General features: G+C 35.7%; 1 non-coding gene across 1 annotated transcript; it reads right to left on the bottom strand.

Moving 5' to 3' along the window:
* Positions 1 to 18768: 18768 nt before the first annotated feature.
* Positions 18769 to 18870, bottom strand: LOC118973288 (U6 spliceosomal RNA). Its single transcript, XR_005062554.1, has one exon. It is a non-coding gene; the product is annotated as a U6 spliceosomal RNA (small nuclear RNA).
* Positions 18871 to 23890: the final 5020 nt, after the last annotated feature.

The following is a 23890-nucleotide window of genomic DNA, read 5'->3' as shown; positions in this document are numbered from 1 at the left end:
CGGGGTAGAGTGTAACCAACTCTCTGTAAATCATAGGACAACTTTAATGTACCTTTACTAAACCAGAGATACTTACATCTTCTCAGTATAAAAATTTTGCATGGAATACACAGTAGTAAATTTAAATTAATATGAAAAGCATGTTTTTTTCTCTGAGGCTTGTCCACTGTAAATATTACTACCAAATGGATGACCTATGCTTTTCTCCTTCTTCTTTTAAAGTTATAATCTATTGCATTATAGTGCTATGATTAATCTAGAGTATTTGGTTGCTAAAACAAAATACAATACCAATTACTTGGTTAAGTCAAGAAAAATTGAATAATGTAAATGAAAATATTGCCATTTGTAGAAATCAATCACATTCATTCTCTCCCTAAATCAGTAATGCACTAAAAGGATTTAAGTCTTTTAATACATAACTGATTTATATAAAGGATATGCAATGAAGAACAGAAGTGTGATTCTTGGAAATATGGGATTAAAACATGCTAAGAAGACTGTTAGTTTCAAAAAGACTGAGCCATACTATAAACTACCTATTTTCAGTATTTTTCCCTCATATTTTGAAATAGAAATGACAAACCTTAGTTTTGAGGTAGAAGTCACAATCAAGAAAAATTTTAATATAATGCCATAGTTTTATTTTAAAGCATAAAAAATTACCTAAGCAAAGTTTTCTCTTTTTTACTTTAGATCGTGTAAGTGGCTTAATTTTTTCATTATAATTTTATGAACTCATTGCTCCACTTAGTCAGCATCTTTTTTAGATATGCCTAAGTTTTTATATAAATAAATTTCAAGTTTACTCTCATAGGTTAATTAATCTACACTGAGAATATTTTTGTGTTCTAATATTCCTTGAGTTGTCTTGGCATCAGAATGTGCATAAAGAGCCAGACATGTGCATGTATTACATGTATGTGCTTCTCATGAAGTAATAATCAGTATTTCCACTTAAATGGAAAGAAAGGGAGAGGTAAAACTTAACTTTGTCAGTAACAACACTTTAGAAAGGACCTTTCATTGAAGTTTTGTAAACCCTTTACCATCGCTTCATCACAATTGAGAAGATAATATTTAAAAATGCATCAGGATGCAAATTATACCTTTTTCTATAGCTCCCTCTCTACATATTTATGTATATATATTTTCTATAGCTCAATATTTTAAAGATTAAAGTAATTTTGAATTATCTTTTCCTACCTGCACATAGTAACAGAGAGCACTAGCTAGTTTAATATACCAAAATATTTTCAATGACTTAATATTCACCAACAGAAAGGTGGATTAATTAAACACAGTACATATATTTACAGGCATTAAAATCATGTGGAAGAAATGTATTTAAAAATATATAGACAATATAATTGTCAAACTTTTATTAAACTAGGTTGTAATTTTTGTGACACCAAACATCAAACTGTTAAGTGATTAAAAGTCAAGAGATTTTTTATTTGGGGATTTTTACTAGCTGTAGAATTCTGGGTGATTTCAATGTTTTATTTACTTACACATATTTGCATTTCCCATTAGCCCTACAATGATCATGGCTTTGTTGTGTCATAAACAAAGTGTATTAATTGAAGTGGGGAATTTGTGAGTAGCTGAAAATGTTTGAAACCAATAGTAACCCTAAATTTTAGAGGTGAAATTGGCCTTTAAGGATGTTTAGAAGAAATGGTTTTATAGTTTGAAATATTTTCTAGTTGACAATGAAAATAACTCTTATTTAGTTTCATTATTAAAATAACTTCCTAATGATGCTTTTCTCACATTGCACTATATGCAATTTCTCTCTCCTTGTTAACCCTTTTAATACTTTTTTGCACTCTTCTTAGAAATTTATTGTATTCAGTCTTGATTAATGCATATTTGCATACCAATATTTTCTTTCTTATTGGATTGCCACATCTTGAGAATGCTGTAATGGAGAGAAACCTGAAACTAAATGGTGGTGGTAATACAGATGGTGAATGTTATTAAGATTTGAAATATGAAATATCTTGGATCATTCTGTGTACACTTTCCTAATTTTGCTCTACATATTTTCATCCACAGAAAGAGCAGCTTGCACTGATGTTCTTAAAGTCAAGTATGAGGACAATTACACAGGGAGTGTTACCAGAGATAAATATAAACTACTATGACACATCAGATATCTGACCTATGCATTCAAATGGAAGGAATGACCCATCCAATTGATTTTTTCTGAACATGAATTAGTTTTTTAATGGAAAACTAAAAAAAATACAATTTTTTTACATTGACATGTTTTTACAACTGAAATACCATGAGTATATTAAAAAATCTATAGCAATCTGTATTTTATCGGCATTTATTTTAAATGTAAAAATGAAAATATATTTTCATTTGACATAAAATTTGTCTGTTTGCGATTTTCAAATTTCGTTATGTTTGCAGTTATCTAATCAAGGCAAATAGAACTTCTCTGTATGTTCATTAGCATACAGGAGAAAGGGAGACTATAACTGATGCATGATATCAAAATCTACAATAAACAATTTTCCCAAGAAATGTTGTCTCTAATTTTTGAGGCTTATAATTAGTACAGATGAGGCATGCATGAAAGTCATCTTAATTTTATTATTTTTTACTGTATTTTTGTGAAAATTATTATTAAAGACATTTGGCTGATTGAAAGATATAAATTTTAAAAAGAGACATGTATATTTAAATTTACTTATGTATCTTTACTTCTTGAAGTAAGTTTTTTAATTTGCATTTCTTGTGTAGTATTTAGATATTAAATATTTAGGAAATTAATATATCAATTGGAAATACTGTATAGTGTATCCAGATACAGATTTGAACATTTTACACATGTATAGCTGCACAATTAATTGATCAATAATGACATATTCAAATTCAAGCATAGCACTTTATGTATTTGAGTTTATTTATCCTTACAACACCGCTTCAGATTAAGCAACTGAGGATAAAGGAATTTACAATATATTTCTTTGCTGATCCAGCTATGCCTAGTGTTCAAGTCTGTGAAAGATTATATGGATACATACAGACACATACACATGCATAATTCACTCAATATATGTATATATGTAATTACCATAAATATTTATCTGACTTTACATTATGCCCACATGGAGTGTAAATACTTATGCATATTATATGGATTTCCATGTCTATATATATAGATGGTAGCAAAGAAGAAAATCTACTTTCATTTTTACATTTAAGATAAATTGCTGATAAAATACAGATTGCTATAGAATTATTTATATACTCATGGTATTTCAGTTGTAAAAATATGTCAGTGTTAAAAAATTATTTTTTTTTTTTAGTTTTCCATTAAAAAACTAATGCATGTTCAGAAAAAAATCAATTGGATGGGTCATTCATTCCATTTGAATGCATAGGTCAGATATCTGATACATGATAATAAAAAGAAAACACAGACATTGAATAAGGAAATATAGTAGGCATTATGTCCTGATATCAAAATGAAAATGAAATCCTAATGTTTGCTAAATAAATAAATTCTAATATAGTGAACTAACTGTATAATAAAGTTGTTTTATCATTTCTATACTTTCATAAAAACACATTCCATTTATAAATTGTCTTTTTCTAATGATGCTAATGCTATGCATTAGATTTACAAATATCATATATTACTGCTTAATATAATTAAAGCATGCATGTAATATTTGTATTCTTTTAAAATGGAATGTAAAATAATATATCAAAACAACTGTTAAACAAATCTGCATTCATATATGTAATTGACGTTAACTTTGTGGGAAAAGCAACAACTTTTATTACGCATGCAGATTTGATGCTACTTAGAAATAAAGTAGTAGGGATATGATTTGTTTCTACAGATTTAAATTTCAGAGCATTATTTACAGGTGGCTTTGACTGAAAATAATTTTAGATAACTTTACAATAAATAAATCTAAAACTGTAATTTCATGGGAGCTATTTCCAACACAATTAACATAAAACAATTAAAAATATTTTTTCAAAATTAACGCAGCAATTCAGGCATAGTTATCTGCAAATGTCACGCTGTTATTTTCTTATTTTGTTAATGAAAACCAGTTTAAATTATGCTATATAAAAATGCATGGGCATTTGGAATTTCTATCACCTGAAAGATGTTTATATACATTTACTTAATATGCAAATCTTTTTTCTTCTTTTTGCATAGAAATGTCTTCAGTTTATTACATTTTGGCAGAGAAATAAATAAACAGTAAGAATAGATTTTCTAAGAAGTGTTTTTTTTAATATATTTACTTTCTGTACTTTCCTTCACAAATCTATCTTAGGGGACCTAAATTCCATAGTCATTTAAAGAAACTGAAACACATGCAGGTATATATCTGGTTAGGATGTACTGCAAGTGATTTTTTTAATTTTTAAAAATAATTCAATATATTCTTGTGATATATGTGTTTTATAAAATATTTAATGGGTATTTAAAATATTCAATACAGTGGTAAATTTAATAAGTACAATAAAATTTTTTATGTCTTAAACATAAGACATTACTGTTTCCATAGGGATAAAAATATATATGTTCAATATAACAGAAAAGAAATATAAGACAACTTATTTATCAATAATTAATACTGCTCTCCCAAGGGAATATAAGTATAAATCTTGCAGATAAAAAATAGAATAACTCCTCACTCTCCTCATTATTAAATTTCTTCCTACAGTTTAATGGCAGTTTAAACCCCATCTCCTTCAGAAATTCTTAAAGAAGAATTCACCTATTTGTTGGCTTATAATATTTGCTTTGCACACACATAATTCAGAAGCAATGCTGTTTATTCCTGCTGGTATCAATGACTCATTGTCATTGTTTAGCCCCACTAATTGCACTAAGGTTTGGAAGTTAGCCGATCCTTTCTATAGTTAAAAAAGAAAAAGTTTAGGAGTGGTCACATGGAAATATAAAGGAATTAATTAAAACCTTCGAACCTCTAATCTCACTGCATTTTTACTGTACCCTAAAATTAGATTTTACTATTAATCTAAATAGCAATAGAATAAAGACATTGGCTGAATCAATCATAAAAGTATTCACAACCATAATTTTTAGTGGGCTTGCCATTTGTTAGGTACAGTGTTAATTCCCTGACATACAGCTTGTCATTTAACTGGATCATATTAAGGGCAATGGTATCTTTGCAAAATCATATATATTTATATTTGCATATATATAATGGAATGAACTAAATATATCAAAATGACTACTAAAAATCCTGCATTCATACAGTTTATTATTCATATAGTTCCATATATATATATGTATCTGTATATATATGTATGTGTGTGTGCATATATATATATATATATATAAGTACATAGTAGAATGATTTTTACCATTTAAGAAAATTTAAAAGTATGCAGCTAGCAAATCAGCAGTAGAGCCTGCCTCTTAAATTCGCATTCATAACCATTACAAACTATATAATCCATAAAAGCAAAACTATTGAGTACCTACTCTACTTGAAATGTCTCCACACATTGTGGGAGATCTACAAAAATAATGAGATAAAATATGGTCATCAAAATCTTGCCAAATATTTTTTAAATGAACACCTACTAGCTCCAGTGACTTCAGTGTCCATGCCTCACCCAAGCAAATGTAAAACTTCTTATCCCTGCTTAGTAAACTCAGTTCATAGCCCCTTATCTGAAGCTTACAATACTCTAAGAAATTTCATACTGCTTTGTGATCTATGCTCCCATAGTATTCAAAAATATTATACAATTTAACAATCCAGTATATGCCAGTTATGTGTTTCCTTACCTTTTTCTGTACATGACTATGCGATTCTGGAGAACAGGGCATAGAACGTTGCTACACATCTCCATATACATATTATTATGTGTGGACGCTGGAAACAAGATTAATATAATCTTTATAAATAAATGAGAATGTCATTAATCATTTTACTGATTCATTTTGTAAGGATGGTAGAAATGTTACAGAAGAAGGGAGATCAGTCAATCTGGTATAATCAAATAAAACTTTATGAAATAAACAAAAATGCCTTTGGCAAACAATTAAAGAATGGGATAAAAAGAAAATGAAAGAACATCTAGAGTAAGGAAGAAACTGCCATGAGCATATTTTTTCCATAAGATGTACAGGATGACAGTCTTTCTGAAGAAGGCATTTTGCACAGAAAACCTGAGCAAATAATAAGGAAATTGTAAGGGTCAGAAAATGGAGGACCTCCAAAGTCAAACAAAACAGTTTAATCATTTTCTGGCAGGTCAGCAAAGTCACTAAAGAAACAGCTTGGTCATAAGTGTCAAATTCTAAACTGGCACAGGACAAATCTAAGATAGATAAAATAAATTTAAATCAGTAAAATCAATCTGATGGAGTTTGATTTTTTACACTTCAATAGGGGAGAATCTCCATTAAGAGAATAGCAATGGGCTTAAACATCAAATTAAACCAAAAATTAAATAATTCATGATAGTTTGGATTAGGAAATGAGGGAAAGAGGTGAACCAAATTGAGAATGGTCAAGAAAATTAGATGTTAATATTTAAAGTATATGTTTAATATATCAAATTAAATGTTTTTACCATTAATTGAAGTACTATGGACATAGAGAAGAGTGCACAGTTTTCAGTTTATAACTGAATGAGAAAAGTAAATCCACTTGTGAACATTGACAAAAACCCAGAATCCAGACCTCTGCACACATTCGTTCATACCACCTCCCATTTGTCTGAAAGTAACCACTGTCCTGACTTGAATACTACCGACTGACTTGCCTGTTATTGACTATTATAGAAATTATAGAAAATTTTTAATACTATAGATTGATTTGACTGTTGTTGATTACTACATAAATATCATTTATATTCATACTCATTTATTAACATATTATTTTTGTTTGGCTTATTTCACTAAACATTATGTTACTGAGATTCAGGCATATTGTTGTCTGACGGTACAGTTATTTAATATTTTTCATTACATAGCATTTCACTGTATGTACATACTACAGTTCATATTTTTCCAATTTACAGCTGTTATTTATTTCCAGTTTGGGGATTTTACACAATTTTTCTATGAATATCTTTATATAATTCTGTTAGTACAATTATATACCCAGTTAGGAAATTGCTAGGTTTTTTGGGTGCATGCATATTGAAATTAATAGATAATGTCAAATAGTATTCCAAAGTCCTTGTAGCAATTTATACTACCTATCTACACTGTATGAGAATTCCATGTTCCCTTTGAAGGCATTTACCTTCCTATATATTTTTTCTGAGGTAATTACATCATCAGCATTTTTGAGACAGGCAGCACTATATTATTCTAAGTGTAAAAATAAAATTAATCCATGATTAGCAGCACATAACAAACTTAGACTACTTCTATAGTTAAGATTAAACAATATGTAAAAGGAAAAGCACATTATATGTTAAAGGACTTGGTATACTTTTGAAATTTAAGACTTTACAGCTGAATAATATCCTAACACTCGGTGAAAACTTTCTACCACTGAGCCTTTTAAAGCATTAAAAGCAGCTGTCCAGCAGTTCAAAGTATTAAAGGAGGTTGTAAAGAGCTTTGGATCGCCACTGCAGCCATTCATACATGAAATTTGAGATGGCTTTTGTGGGCAGGATGTAGTAGGTAATTAACTTGGGAAAATTCCAGAGGTTAAGACCAGATGAGCTGTTCCACTTCTTCTGGACCTGCTGCTGCTGATAAATGGCTGAGAACTTTTGTTTATCAGCATTGTAAGAAACTTCCATAAGTGTTCTGCTTCTCCAAGAGGAAAACTAAAAACCATTGTAGTATGGGGTAAACTTCACCCCACAAATAGCATGGTTGCCTTTTTGCAATATGGACCCTTCTAAATGACTGTTTTTCCACATAAAATTAGATTTTTAGCTCAGATAATCAGAAATTGGTTATACCAGAGTTTCAGTGAGACTTATGGGAGTAAGTGAATAGTGTACAATGTACCATCATTTTCTCTAAAGCAGTACTTAATCTAAAAACTATATATTTTGTGAGACTTGTAAGACTTTAATACAAAAGTCAATACTTTGGGTGGAAAGAGGCATTGGTTTCAAAATACCAATAATTTAATGGCTGCTGTAGTGAGATACTAAAAATAAATTGTTAAACCTATGTAGAAGACAATGTTTGTTAGTAACAATATAATAATTAAATCTCTGTATCTGTATAGTAAAATTACTGTAAAGGTTAGCTTAGATATGATAGACCTGTGATTTTGTCCTAATAATTTTATTGGAAATACACTGCAGGTTGCAATGTCACACATATTCTAAGAAATTTGTTTAGAAACTGCAATAAGATAATTCAGAAATAATTAATTCAGAAGACAATCCATTAAATTATAACCCTCCCCACAGGTTAACTTGGTGCCAAATGTATTGTTTAATTTATCATTCTTAGTATTTTTAGACGGCCTCAAGGCAGAGAATGAAGTAATAATAAATAGGGAATAGTGGATAATTAGAGAAGGAAATGTGGAACAAAATTACTAAGGGCTTTAGGTGAAGTTCATTATTACTATTTAATAGTGCCCAAGAGCATTTGATCAAATTATGGATCAAGTTTAAAAGTGGGCTGAATGAACTCCTTGTGGAGGAGAGTTTTCTTACTCTTTTTTCACAGAATTCAGCTAAGTGTTATAAAATATATTCAAAATCTCCCTTACAAATCATATTTTGATCAAGCTTTATGGAGAATCACTTTGGGGGAGTCATGTATGTATTTTGGGGGTAAGTCATACAAACTGTGATAAAAGAGATTACAAAAAATGGAGACAATGAGAGGGAAAATGTTTAATCAGAGTCTGAGCTTATTTGGCAATAGGCTCTGTGCCACACAGACTGAGACCATTACCTGATTAAGCAGTAAGGCACTTCAGGGGTGACTGGTTAAGTGACATATGGTAAGTACAGCCTCAGGCCATTTAATGCATGGGGAAATCTTGTCTTTTCTAACTGTGCAGATTTTCTCTTTTCTTTTGGCTTACCTTAAAGCATCATATTTTCACTATTAAACTTTTAAGGGTGCAAATGCATAATTTATTTGTTTTCCTTGTTTTGTTTTATTTCATTACCACGGTCATGATTGTGCAGCCTGTGACCGCTAACCAGCCCAAGTATTAGAGCGACACGCCTCCCGGTTTCTTAAGTAAAGACAGTTTATTTAAGTAATGAGTTAGAGATATGAAGCTTCTGTATATGCTCTGCAGAACAAGGGAATGGAAATGTGTGGCTAGTGGAAGGAAAGTGTGTTAGGTCTGTTTATTCAGCTATTTGCTGCAGGCTAAGTGACATGGTTGGAAATTCTATTGGGACTAATAATAATGATATTAATATTAACATAGTATGTTCTTACTTCATGAATTCTAAGAAATCTATGCCTTATTCATGTACAACTTGACTTCACTGGTAATGTCTATCATGGAACCAAATAGCAGAGATGAATTCTCAAGTTTCAGCATGTTTTGCTGATAAAGGAAATAAAGAGCACTATTTCAAATTGCCTCTATACTACCGATAGCTACTCTGTTGAATACATTTAAAAATCTATGTGGAATTAATTTCATGGTTGTTGTCTATCCTTTGAGAGAAAATGTTTTTTATTATTTATTTTCAACAGTGGCATTTTGGAGTGTGAATACTCAAAAGTTAAAAAAAAGGTGACAACGGCATTTAATGAGTACAAAATCTTAAGGCTAAATTACCCAACTGTACCAATCATTTATTTAGTCAAAAATCAGTATTATCGCAGTGTGAGTCAGTTAACAGTTCTAAAATATTCACCTTGAATTCAGCACTGTTCTAGGACCTGGAGATATGTAGATTATTAAGTCTCAGAACTCAGTAGGTCCAAAATATATAGAAAAGACATATATGCACTCATCCACTTACAAATTATATGTGTTCTGAAAGGTATCCACAAAGAGAGCATGAAAGACCGAAAGGGAATAAGGCTTTTTGAAGAGTTATCATTTGATTTAGACCTTGAAGTACTTAGTTTCGATTTTACCTCCTGAGATAAAAGGACAGTAATTCTAAGGAAGAGCATTAGAAAGAACCCAACTCATCTGCAGTGATGATAAGCAAGCAGTCCAGTTGCTGGAGCACGGGGTGGAGACTGAGCCATGGATGGAATGCAAGATGGAAAAACAAGTTCAGCCCCACTTCCTGTAAGTCCAAAGCTATCTAGATCTGTAAGTTCAAAGCTAAAATTCCAAAAAGGGTCCATTCATAGAGGGAAGTAATGGATAATTTTATAGAGAGAATGGTATGACTTACTTCTAATTTATGAAAAATTGATTATGAGGTAAAAAGGGGAGCCCTTAAAGAGTTATCATATTAATAGAAATATGACCATATAGGTCAAAAATTTGGAGGCTAGTGAATAGAATTTGAGGGATAAAGAATCATTGAAGAAAAATATGGTAAGTGTTTACTGTATTTTTTCAAGACACAGATGATGGCAGTTTGAATTTATACAATCTGTGCACATGGAAATGTGTATCTGGGTGGTAAGATATTAGGGCACATAATAAACAAAAGAATGATTTTTAGGTTTGGGGTGGAAGATCTGAATGGACCAGGGTACTATTTAATATGAAAGGGAAAACTGATATAGGAACAGCTCTGAGGGGATAAAGATAATCTGGTTTGAAAATCAAAAACCTAAGTTACTGGTTAGTTAAATACATAAAGGTGGCAAATAGATGCTGGATTGATTTGCAATCTGGAGGATTTTATGAAACACATTGTATCTGGACAAAATATCTTAAGGACTCTGTGTGTGTGTGTGTGTAAACTGCATTTAAAATTAAGATCATAAGCCTAGATTAGGTTATTTAAGAAGTAGAGAGGACAAGAACTGAGAACCAAACAGAATTTTGACTTTAGAGATTGGGTAAAGGAAGAAATATCAGTGAAAGAAACTGAGATATGTTGATTAGGTGTATAGAGGTTAAGAAAATAAAACATATCATGGAGAGAATAGTCAAACTTTTCAAATGCTGAGTTTGGGTAAGAAAATTTAGCAACATGGAAGTAATTGTAAACTTTAGAAAGGGTTCAGTAGAGTTTCAGTAGTGAATGCAGAGTTTCAGTTGGTGATATATTGTTAGAGAAATAAAAAAGTGGAGGTAGCAAATGTAGATAACATTTTGAAAACCAGCTTGCTGCTCTGTATAAAAATACCTTAGATACCCAGGCAAGAGTGGCCTGTTTCTCTTAATGATATGCTTTCAAACAAGCACATCTCTGATAGTACAATTTTCAGGGAACAAAATTTCTCAGTGATTAAGAAATCAGTAGTAACTAAATGCGGTTGTTACGACACTTCACAGCTGCAGCATATCTCCAGAGAAGTATTGTTTCATATCAACTTTGAGCTGGTTTTGTCTGCCATCCTAGTTTAATGACTTTTGTACAATGGGGCATGGAGAGAAATTTTAACAGACTGAACCACAGTCCTCCCAGGCTACCACACCTAGTTTACATTATAATCTAACTATTGATGGTGGTAGCCCTCCTTCTGCAGTAGTTCCTCTAGATAATTCTTTTTATGTGGTTGGGTGGTGGGAGTTCATTTGCCATTTTCTCAGTCTGGAATAGTCTTTGCCTCACATATTCATGTGTGCTGCCCATCCTTAACTTTTTTTCAAATGTCATTGTCAGTGCAGTCTTTTCACTCTATCTAAACTTTCAACATTTCCCCCCAAAACTTATCTCCTTCTCTGCATTACTTTTCTCCTTAACCCTTACCACTATTTATTTACTTACTGTAGGAAGTGGACTCTAAAATGGGCCCTACCCCCTGGTACTCATGCCCCTGTGTAAACTCCTTTCCTCTAAGTGTGGTCAGGACTTGACTTACTTCTAACACAGAAAATATGTTGTAATGGAAGGGAGGCCACTTCTGAGATTTCCAAAAAATTAGTGGCTTCCACCTCCCTCTTTGGGGAAAGCAAGCAGCTACTTTGTGAGTAACCCTATGGTCAGGCTCATATGGCAAGGAATGATGTCTCCAACCAACAGTGAGTAGTCATGCAAGGGAGCTTGTTGGAAGATCTGAATCTTCTGACTGCAGCTGTGAGTGAAACATTGACAGCGTCCTTATGAGAGACCCTGAGCCAGAAGCTCCTGAACAGCTGTGCCTGGATTTGTGATCCCTAGAAATTGTGACATAATAAATGTTTTAAGTTACTTTGGCATCACGGATTATGTGGTGCTAGATAAATGTTATACTTACCTAGCATGATTATCCTTTCATCAACCAGAATGTTAACCCTGGAGGCAGTGATTTGCTTTTGTTAGTTCTTTTTTCCAGTTCTCCCTGTTGCTTAGAACTGGGAATGGCACTGTAACTGCGTATTAACATACCATCAAAGGTGTCCAGAATTTGGTACCCTGATAGTGAAATAGAATATGCAATCTTAATACATCAAACTAATCTAAATATAAGGGTCATTTGTCTAATCACATAGGGTTACTTTTCCAAATAAAATCCACTTTTATTTGAAAAAGACACAAAAAAAGTGCAGCCTGGTAAGTAGCAAGTCCTTTTAGCACACATGACCTTCATTAAAAATGGTTAATAATATTTTGCCTTTTATCTAAATGAAGAAATAAACAGCACAAGATTTCATAAGGGAGAAGAAAAGTGGGAGAGACTAGTTTATTGCTTATAAGCAGTCATCCTCTTCTGCTCACCCAGGTCTCTTGCAACTTGGCTGCCAAAAGGGACCCACCCAACCTCTCTGGTCCAGATATGCCTTCACTTCCCCAACTCTTGCAATCACCTATTGATATGAAGATTGACTACTTCTCTCCACCCCTTGGAAACAACTGTTGATACGAAGATGCACTAAGGCCAGGAGAGAGATTCTGGAAATATTGCAATTTTACCCACACTGATATATAGAGCAATTAATAATTATCCAGTCCTGCTGAATGACAGACAGCTTCCATTGATACTGAATCCTTGTTTAGCTGTATCTACGAATTTCCAAAGTGGTGAGGGTAAAATTGTAGTATTTCCAGAATCTCTTGCCTGACCTTAGTACATCTCCTTATCAAATGGTTTTTCCAGGAGGAGAGAGAGAAGTAGCTCACCTCCGAATCTGTAGGTAATTACAAGGGGGAGCCAGGAGACGAGACTTAATCTGGACCAGAGAAGTTGGGTGGGGTCTGTTTTGCTGCAGCCCAGTCATGGGAGACATGAGAGAGCAGAAGTGAACAACTGCTTGTAGGCAATAAATGGGTTTCTCCCACTTTCTTTCTCCCTTTGACTGATTTGGGTTTCAAAGGTTTTCTTTCCCCAGGATTTCCCCGCCCCCTCAAAGTTACACTGGTTTTGATAAGGAAATACCCAGAAAGTTTTCAAATTCCCTCCCTCTCTTTGCAGGTGTGGTGGGAAGCCAAGGAAGCCAAGGAAACAGGGTTTCTGTTGAGGCTTCAGGAATGTAGAGGAATCACAAGGTGCTTGGGTGCTTGGGATTAAAAGAATGTGACAATATATCCCTTCCCTCCCCACTGGGACTCACTGGTGTGGAACAGCTTGTTGATCATAGGCATGGAAGCCCATTAGTTTATAATATGGTATCTGGGTAACCTTTACAGAAGTAGATTATAATATAACTAGCACCCTGAATATACCTATAGTGACCTAATAGCTCCCACTGCAATGGTTCCTGGGTGCTGACTCCCCCCTAGCTTTGTAGTAAATGTATAGAAGGCGTGGCCCTGCTGTACTCAGGGCTCATACCTTTGGAGATCACCCTCTTCTGTGCCCGCCAGTGTGAAATAAACCTCCACCCTCCAAGACCTCGGAGGGCCACTTGGTTCTTCTATCAGTGATCCAGGCCAGGTTTTCCAGTTTTCCATAACAGTTTTATAAGTTGATGTGTCTTATAAAATAATACTACAATTTTTGGAACATAATAATTTCCCCCCTCCAGTTATGGTCACTCCTGTTCTCTCAATAATCAAGTGCTTATATGTCTGGGGGTAATTTCTAGGACCTCCATTCTATTAAAGTGATCAATTTTGCTCTCTTTGTCCCAATATATGTATATTTAAATCTTTAGCTTTCTTACAAATGTTAATAATTAGGAGACACATCCTCATGCTTTATTTTCCTTCTTAAAAGAGGTATGTACATATTCTTGGGTGTGAGTTAATTAGAAAGGGCTTATTGACCCTTCTTCACAAAATTGTGAATTTTATTAAAATAAATTTAGAAATCAAATTAGAAAGAAAAAATATCTTTAAAATATTGAGTTTATTCTCACATAAACTTCTTGCACATATTATTTCAATACATTGTATATTTTTGTTATTTCAAGTATACATTTTAAAATATATTTTGCACTCTGTATTGGTAATGAATAAAATTATAAATGACAACATTTTTCTAAAGAAAAATCTTCTATCTTGATGTAACCAAATTTATCAATTTTTGCTCTGTCATTTGTTCTATAAAATTTTTATGCAAGAAGTTTCTTTCCTGCCTCTAGGACATAATAAAGTTTTCATTTATTAACTTTACAGTTTAACCTTCAAAATTAAATATTCAGTCCATCTTGCTTCCATCCCTGTATGTCATGTTTGATTAAGTTTCTTGTTCTCTGTATGGGGAGCTAGGTTTCCTGATGCAATTTACTTAAACTCTCCTCCTTTCCTCAATGATTTATAGTAACACTTTGTTGTGTATGAAATGGCCATGTATAAAAGGCCCATTGTGGTTGTGTCTCTGGGAGGAGGGGTTCCCTGCCTGGGGCAAGATCTCTATGAATTCTGTAAGACTAAAGAAAGGCAAGGGCAAGAAGTTGGGGATTAAAGAGGTTTATTCTCATGGCTTAGTCTCTCTTGGCTCACACCAGTGGCTCTCTTAACTCCCTCCCCATTCTCACAGTTCCAAACCCTGGCTGTCTGGCTTTCTCTGCCATGCTGCTTGGAAACCGTCTTGCAGGGCTACGCAGACCTCTCCCCAGCGGCTCTCACGGCCCCCACTCCTGCACTGGGAGGAACTCTGTGGATGGATCCCTGGTGATTGGCAGATGCCTGTCCAATTATGTACCAGGAATGGAGGGGAGGAGAGAATGGGTGTTTCCTCTCCACCCTACCCTGGACCGGCAATCCTGTGATTGACAAGCTGCTCTGTACCTGGTAAAACATCCCATGGATGTGCAAACAGGATACAATGAACATTATTAAGGTCAGTCAGAAATCCTGGTCAGAAAGTTCCATTTTCCCTACAGTGGTTTTTCTAACTCTCTATTCTTTTAGTTTGTTTATCTGTGTGTGCTTATACATGTCATATTTTAAAACATTTGACTTAAATTACAGTCTATTACAGTATGTCTCACTTTTACCATTTAAAAAAATTGATTTGGCTCATTGTGCATGCTTATACTTCTCTATATATTTTAGAACAAAATTTCAGGTTTCTTAAAAAATCCTAGAGTTTGGATTGGATAGAACTTACATGAATTTTAAAAGGTAGAGAACAGAATTAAAGATGTCTAATAGAAAAAATGGATTATTATCTAAAATATACAAATATCTTCAAATTAACAGCAAAGATACCAAAACCATATATGAAAGTAGATAAAGAATATATATGTGTATATATATAATAAAATGTATCTGTGTAAAGAATATATATATGTATATAGTCAATTTGCAGAACAGGAAACAAAGAGTCAACAAGTATATGAGGAAGTGCTCAAAATCATTGGCATTTAAAAATGCTAATTAAAGCAACAATATATCACTTTATACTTCATTACTGTCAAGTTTGAATATTTGGTAATTCCAAGTATTGATGGGGATGTGGGTGAAATTGTAAAACACCCCTGGTCATGGGAATATGTTTGAAATTTTCCCAGAAATCCAAATGCAATGTTTTGTGCTCAGCACAAAATAAGTGCTGAGTATATTGCATTCAGTAACTTCCTTAGATAATCAAGCTCAAGAAAATTACATCTTGGGAGAATATTTTTTCTTGAACAGTGTAGGCACCAAGGGCAGACTGCCCCAAGATGTGCCATTGTGACATGTAGATTATTTCAAAGTTGAGGACAATCAAGACCCCAGAAATTCAGAAAGAAATTTCGACCTCCCACCACCCACCACATAGAGGAACTACTCCAGGAAGAAGGCCATCACAACAGACAGCTAGACTATAATGTAAGCCAGGTGTGGTAGCCTGGGAGGAATGTGGTTCAGTCTGTTAAAATTTCTCTCTTTGCTCCATTTTTCTGTATGGCCCATGAAGTAGTTTGTTTATCAAATATTTACTCTTTTCATATTATTGTGAATTACTTCCTTTTCCTTTGAAGTCTCAGACAGCTACCCCCTTCTCCTGGGTTCAGGATGACATATATACCTCATTCTCATTATCTTTGGAACCCATGTCTGCTGCTTCCCTGTAGGTCTGGAATTAAAACTTTGTGTTTTCCTCCTGTTAATCTGTCTCATGTCAATTTGACTCCTAGACCAGGTAGAAGAACCTCAGGGGTAGAGGAAATTTCTTCCTCCCCAACAAGAGTAACACAACTATTATCTTGCCTTGCTCAATAAGGGTAATAAGGCATGCAAAGGTCTTGGGGGCAACTTCACAATGCATAAATAGTAGATGTGAGACCTATTGCAATATTTTCTGTAACAACTGAGGAAATAACACCAAACAAAACACAGATTTAAATCTTTGAATTATGGTACATCTTTTTTCTTTTTTTGCCTCTTTCCCCTTAATAATTATGTATTTATATATTTTAGCATCATTTGAATTTTCTACTTAATCAAACTAATTTTATACTGGATAGTACAATATTTCTGTACATGTACCATCAAAACCCTGAATTCACTTATCTTAAAGTACCAGAAAAAATATTTTCTTCAACATGATAAACAGGAGGCAGCAAAGAAATGAATGTGGAATCAAAGTACAGATCAGAGCGCTCTAGTCTGCAGAAAAAAAATGGGCATGACAAGCGGATGACAACTTAAGAGTTGTAAGGAACCATGTAAGAATCAAAGGAGTAATGAATTTCACTAGATACAACCAGCTCCTGTTATCAGAAGAATTCATATCTGTTTTTCTTTGAGGAGATAAGAGTGGAAAATGATGACAAGAAACAAGTGAAACTTTGGTAGTATAGAGAAAAAGTACTACTCCACAGATAGTTTTTTCTTGTTAATGAATTCCATTTTAGTTGTATGAATTTTTTCATGTGTTCTCATTGAAGTGCTGAATCTCCCCAAATCCTATCCATTTACTGTAACTTTCAAACCCCCAAAATAATATTTATAATAATTATTTCCCCAGTTTACAGGATTATTTCAAAGATAAGATTTCATTTATTTCTCAGGATTACTGGAGTAGTTAGGTCAGGCCCATGTCATTAACAGCAAACTTATACTGTATTTAACAGAGTTAAATCAGAAAGATCTTCTAAATAAAGAATAGAAAGCTATGAACTAAAACCTTATTCTTCTTACTCCAATACTATGTCGCTACTCTGGTTACATTCTGTTCTGACATCATAGACTTAGTAGGAGGAGTTCAGGTAATTAAGCAGGTACAGTATGAACCTTCCTTAGGTGCCCATGCAAGAGAGCAGTAATTATCATACTAAAGCTGGCACCTTCTGAAAGTGGTGGTGATACTCTATAGAGCAGTTTAAAAGAATAAACAATCCTGTGTTTAGTAAACATATTTTTGGGTTTAGAACAGTTCTAGAATTATCTCATTATTTGTGGACGAATAAAAATTAAAAGATGGTAACGTGTCAAACTCCATTTTTATAAACACAGAAGTAAAAGATATTTTGGTGCTAGAGCAAAATGAGTAGGAAAAGTGAAGCTGATGAGGGGGCAGTTCTAGCAAAACGGCAAGAGATTCAGAAATAAAGTTCAAACATGCCAGCAGATTAAACTGTAAAACAACTTACATATAAACAAGAAATATTATTTTGGAAAATGACCCTGTGAGATTTAAAAAAAAGAAAAAAATAGAGAGGGAGAAAACACCATTAGCAAAATGAAGAAGGAAACAGTAAAAACCAGAAGAGAACTAATACAGGAAGAGAAAAGGGTCTGGTGAGGAAACTAAACAGATTCTTCACTGCAATCAAAATAAAAGCCAGCATCTCCATCATCCATTGAGGACTCACGGCAACCTGCGGAGGACTGTGAGTACCTGATTATGGGCAGGATCAAATCCACCAAAGGAACTTATTTCTCTTTCTCTTTCCTCCATGGCCATACCCTGATATCCACAAACTAGGGCATTTCTTTTTATTAACCTCCCATGTACTACCACGGCTTTGATTACAGATTAATTATTTCCTTTTCAATATATTCCATGTGTAAATCAATGCTACATTTGTTCAGCCTTAAGATGGGAGCCTTATAAAAGAGTAAGGAGAATAGGGAACAATGATATGAGATCATGAAACCTGTACAGATCAACTACATTTTGTTTTAGTACATTTATTTGCATGGTCTTTGTATGTATATAAAGGTATATATATTTATAAAATATATATGTGTATTTTTACTAAAGGCATATGTATGTATATACACACACATATATAGCTATTTAACCAATTTTAAGAATAAATTCTGTAGCGTTAATTATATTCACAACCATCATTACTATCTGTTTCCAAAAATTTGTATTACTTTGACAAAAACTGGACACAATTAACAATAAAAAATATAGAATACTTCACAAATTTACATGTTATTCGTGCACAAGGATCATTCTAAGCTGTATCGTTCCAATTTTTGTATATATGCTGCTGAAGCAAGCACTTGAGCAGGGTTTTCTCAAAGTAATTTCCATGTTAGCAAATCCAGGAAAACACTAAATGGAATAATAGCATTTTGTTGAAAATTAACAGTAGTAAAAATGTGGATAGTTGCTAAGCTACTTGTTCCTTGCCCTTGGCTTCACACTCAATTCTGAATTGCCAAAATTCTTCACTCAGAAGTTGAGAGTCCTTCTCTGGGATTGGTAACCAGGGCACAGTAATCTATGGAACATTTTCTAATTTAATCTAAACTGCTAATTACACTTTCCAATAGCTACATTGGATGGTGGTAGAAAATGAAACAGTGATTTCAGAATTTTTATTTTTATTTTATTATGATTTTAGGAAAAATATAATTAGTGGTCTAAAAATATAAAATTGTGAGTGTCACTGTCAGAAAACTTTAATATTAGAGAATAAAATGAAGAAGAATAGAGAGGAACCTATATTTACTTTAAAATTTTGAGAATTATGAGATATGTTGAATATTCATTGCTAAAAAAGTACATTCCTGAGTGTGATGTTTAAATCTGTGACATTACAACTCTTACCAAAGGGACAACTAAAAGCAGTAATAATTTATTTATCAAATATTGAGTCAAGGGAATAGTATAAATCATCTAAATGTTAAGTATTCATAGGATATGCATTGGATATTGTCTAAAGTTGTGACGATTCTGCACCCAATTCAGATTCTGCACTCAATTCTGTGTGTGTATATATGTGTGTGCACATGCATGTGCACTCTTGCACCTGTTGGGGGGCCAAGGCTGGGGTTGGGGGCACCTGGAGGGGGTTGCTAGTGTTTCCCCACACCACCTTGCAATTCTTCAACACCAGTTAGTTGTCATACTATTCAGCTCATTGCTGATACTGGATACTGTCTACCTAGAGACTACATCAGATCCCACAGGTAAAAGGCTGTCGTATGCAAGACTGTCCCTCCCTTCCTCTTCAGATGCCAATAGAACGTCCAGGTGGTCACCTATGCTGCTGTAGCTCTGAATGGAAGGGGGTTTCCCCTCCCAGAACAAGTCCCTTATGAATCTGGTGAAACCAAAGTTAAGACAAGGGGAAGGACAGATTGGGTAAAAGGGATTTATTTCTCACAGCTCTCTCTGGTTCATAGCCAGGCCCTGCACCACCCATCCCCTCCGCCGTGGTGCACACTCTCCTCCCCCAGCAGCCCCTTCTGGGAGGAACTCCATGGGCAGGTGCCTGGTGACTGGCACACACCAGACCAATCACGTACCAGGAACAGATGGGAGGAGTGAACGGCCGTTTTCTCTCCACCCTTGCCCTGGATGAACCAGAGGCTCTTCCATGGTAAACATTAATTGGTGTGAAAATGGACTAAGACCAGGGGGAAATTCTGTAAATTCTGGCTGAAAACTTCCATTTCCCCCACAGCTGTTGACCAACTGGCTATGTATGAGGGTTCTAAGTTTCCTCCCTGGGTTCCATTAAATTCCTAGAGCCATTCACAGAACTCAGAGAAAGAATTTACTTAATAGATTACCAATTTATCATAAAAGGATATAATTCAGGAACAGCCAGATGGAAGAGATGCTTAAGGAGCGGTATGGGGGAAAGGATGGGTCTCCACACCCTCTCAGAGCGCATGGCTCTCCCCAGATCTCCCTGTGTTTACCAACTCAGAGGCTATCTAGACCCTGTCCTTTTGGGTTTTATGGAGGCTTCTTCACATAAGCATGATTATTTAAATCAGTGGCCACTGGAGATTGATCTAAATTCCAGTCCTCTCCCTTCCCAGGAAGCCTTGGATTGGTCCCCTTTCTCCTACCTTCCAGGAGGTCTAATCACATGGTTGTGGTGATCAGCCCCCATCCTTAGATGTGGTCCAAAAGCTACTCATTAAATAATAAAAGAAACCTTAACTGCTTTCCTCACTTAGGGTATATCAAGTATTTTGAAGCTGCTGTGCCAGAAACAGAGATGAAGACCAAATATTATTTCTTTTTATAAAATACAATATCACAGTTGTTAAATCAAGTGTTGGAAAGGGAGAAATTTCCTCTACCACTCAAGGTTCTTCTAGCTGGTCTAGGTATCAAATTGACATGAGACAGATTAACAGGAGGAGAAAAGTTTAATTCGTAAGTACAGGGAAGCCATAGACCTGGGCCCCAGAGACAGCTGGAGAAAATGTGGTATACACTTGTCATCCTGAACAAAGGAGAAGCTGGTAGCAGTCTGAGACTTCAAAGGAAAAAGGAAGCAGTTCACAGGAATATGAAAAGAGTAAATGTTTGGTAAACAAAATACTTGATGGGCCACATGGAAACAATGGGGTACAAAGAGGAATTTCAAGAGATGTAGCCACACCCCTCCCTGGCTATCACGCCTAGTTTACATAATATAGCTTCTACAGTGACAGCTCTCCCCCTAGAGGAGTTCCTCGTCTAAATTCTTTTTCATGCAGTTTGTGGAGGGGGGTCAAGTATCTTCCTGTGTCTTTTGGGCCTTGGTGGTTTTTCAGCTCAAAATGATCTGCAGGTCACAATGGCACATCTTGCGGTGGCCTGTCTACGCAAGAAATAGGTATAACTATCTTACACAGTTACTGAGATAAGCACCAGAAGAAATAAAACAGAAAAGAATAGAGTCTGAAAGTCAGACTAAGAAAGGGAGCAAAAAAGACCTGTCACTGGCTTGTCATTTTAATCTTTTGTGTCCTTTTTATTTCATAATTTTCCCTCATAAGAGTAAGGAGAATAGGGAGAATATGTTTAACCATAAACATATTGTACTTGGAGAAAGATGTAATTAAAGTAAAACTAAAGCAGGAAAAAATGTGTATCTTGTTGACCCAAAGTTCTAGTGTTGCTGGGCAGTCCTGTCCGAGGAGATCTTCATGTGAACTTGGTGAGACCTCAAGCCTGGTTTGTCGCGCGCCCCGTCCTCGCCGGCAAGAACAGCACGCAACAACAGCAGGATTCTTCTGCAGAAAGCTTTATTCTTCAGCTCTTTGTGAAACAAATGAGTTGGGCAGGACCCAGAGGGGAAGGAGAGGCTTGCTTATATAGTTCTCATGCTCTGACCTGGTTGGTGCAGCTCCATATGCCTTATTAGCATAACAATTTGGTGGGTCTCATTGGTCCTTATGCCAAGGCGCAATTAGCATGTAGTTTAGTGGTGTGGGATGATTTGTCATTAGGAAGTTCGGGGGCTTCCGGCTGCCCTGCATTGGGTGCTATTTTCTGAGCGCGGCTGCCAACATCTCCCCCTTTTTTGTCTAACAGAAGCTCAAGGCGGAACTTGCCAGCAGAGGCGGAGACAGAGGCCTGACCTCCATCATACTTCTTGATGCCCCCTTTTTGGAGAGGGGTTCTGGGCATCTACCCCTATGCAGTCAGGCATGCCTCTCAGAGGGGTCCAAGACCTCTTGCAGTGCTTTGCCTCGCATCCTCTGGCTGGCGTTGGGACCGCTTGGTACAAAGGGTTTGGACCTTTTTTCTCAACCCTCTTGCACCATGAGCTTCTTAAAGAAAGCTGTGATTAAGCATTGAGGTACTCGGGCCTGGTGCAGTGCCACATGGGCTCAGGGTGCAAGAGCTACCTCAAGCTAAAGCCGAGCTTCCTTCTTAAGCATGTTGAGCCACACTTGGGGAGAGGCGCCAACGTCTATCGCCATTAGGGCTTGAGCAAGGATCACCTTGTCCTGCTTATGTTGGTTGCGGAGTCTGCATAACAACTAGAGTAAGAGCATGAGACCTCCAAGCAGGAACACGCCCATCCCAGCCATGCCCGCCCACTCCTTGACGTGGGAGAGAGCTCTGAGGAACTAGGAAGAGAGTCCTTCCACTACGGAGATATCTAGACGGGTGGAGTTGATGTGGATAATTTCTCGCCGCAGCTCTTCTAGTGTCCCATCGAAGTCTTGGGACCTCCTGAAAGATACTGGGACAGGCCTCGTGACAGATTAGTGAAAGCATTTAATACTTCTGTTAGTGATCCTGGCCTGTTTGTGGCTCTGTAATATGGCTGCGGCTAGGCCCGCATTGGTGAGTGGCCCTCCTATTTCTCTACAGGCTTTCAACCAGGCGTGTATCCCTTTTTGTTTCCAGAGTGTTATCGCCTGTCTGCATTCCTTGGTACATTGTTCAAATACTAATTGCTCCACTAGGGGCATTGCTTGTTCCTGATCTCCAAATATTCTGCCTGCGGCCTCCATCATACAAGCGACAAAGTCAGAAAATGGCTCGCTCGGCCCCTGAATAATTTTTGTCAAATTGCCTGATACTTTTCCTTTGTTGGTGAGGGCTTTCCATGCCTTGGCGGCGCACGTGTTTATTTGTGCGTATACCTGTAAGGGGAAGGCGGTCTGGTTGGCTACCCACTGTCCTTGGCCCGTCAGCATATCATATGACCACGCAGGCTGTCCTTCGGCCGCGTTTGCGCGTGCCTGGGTCATGCTGATATCATGCCACAATGCCTTCCATTCTATGTATTGGCCCATACTAGAAAGGCATGCCTTAGTTACATATTGCCAGTCTGCGGGTGTCATGGCTGTCTCTGTTAATCTCTCAACTTGTGCTATGGTATAGTTAGCACTGACTCCATAAGCCCGAATGGATTCTGCTAACTCCTTAACTTGTTTATGGCTCAGGGGCTGGTGAGAGCGTACGCCATTATCCTCAAATACAGGAAACATTTGTCTAATTGCCTGAAGAGTATCTGGGTGGCAAAAGGAGAGTGCGCCACTCAAGTAAGGTGGCGGGGCAACGGGCGTCGGGGGACACCCTGCTTTCATTTTTTCCTTGGTCCGCTTTTCAACTTTGCTGGTTCCCTTACTTCTACACTCTGCGGTTTCATTTTCTTCCCCTTCCTCTGCGGACGTTAATTCCTCCTCAGATTCCCTATTGGAGAGTTGGAGGTCCCTCAACTCTTTCCAGGGGTATTTACTATTTTCTCCGAGGCGATCGTCACTCGCTTCTCGGGGCTCTTTCGCTTTTGCCCTAGGCGGGCTTTCTCCCTCACTCTGAGGTTTCTTTACCTTC

The sequence above is a fragment of the Manis javanica genome, chromosome 9, assembly GCF_040802235.1.
Source record: "Manis javanica isolate MJ-LG chromosome 9, MJ_LKY, whole genome shotgun sequence".
Lineage (NCBI taxonomy): Eukaryota > Metazoa > Chordata > Mammalia > Pholidota > Manidae > Manis > Manis javanica.
The sequence above is the reverse complement of the archived record's forward strand: the minus strand, read 5'-3'. Positions and strand labels throughout refer to the sequence as shown.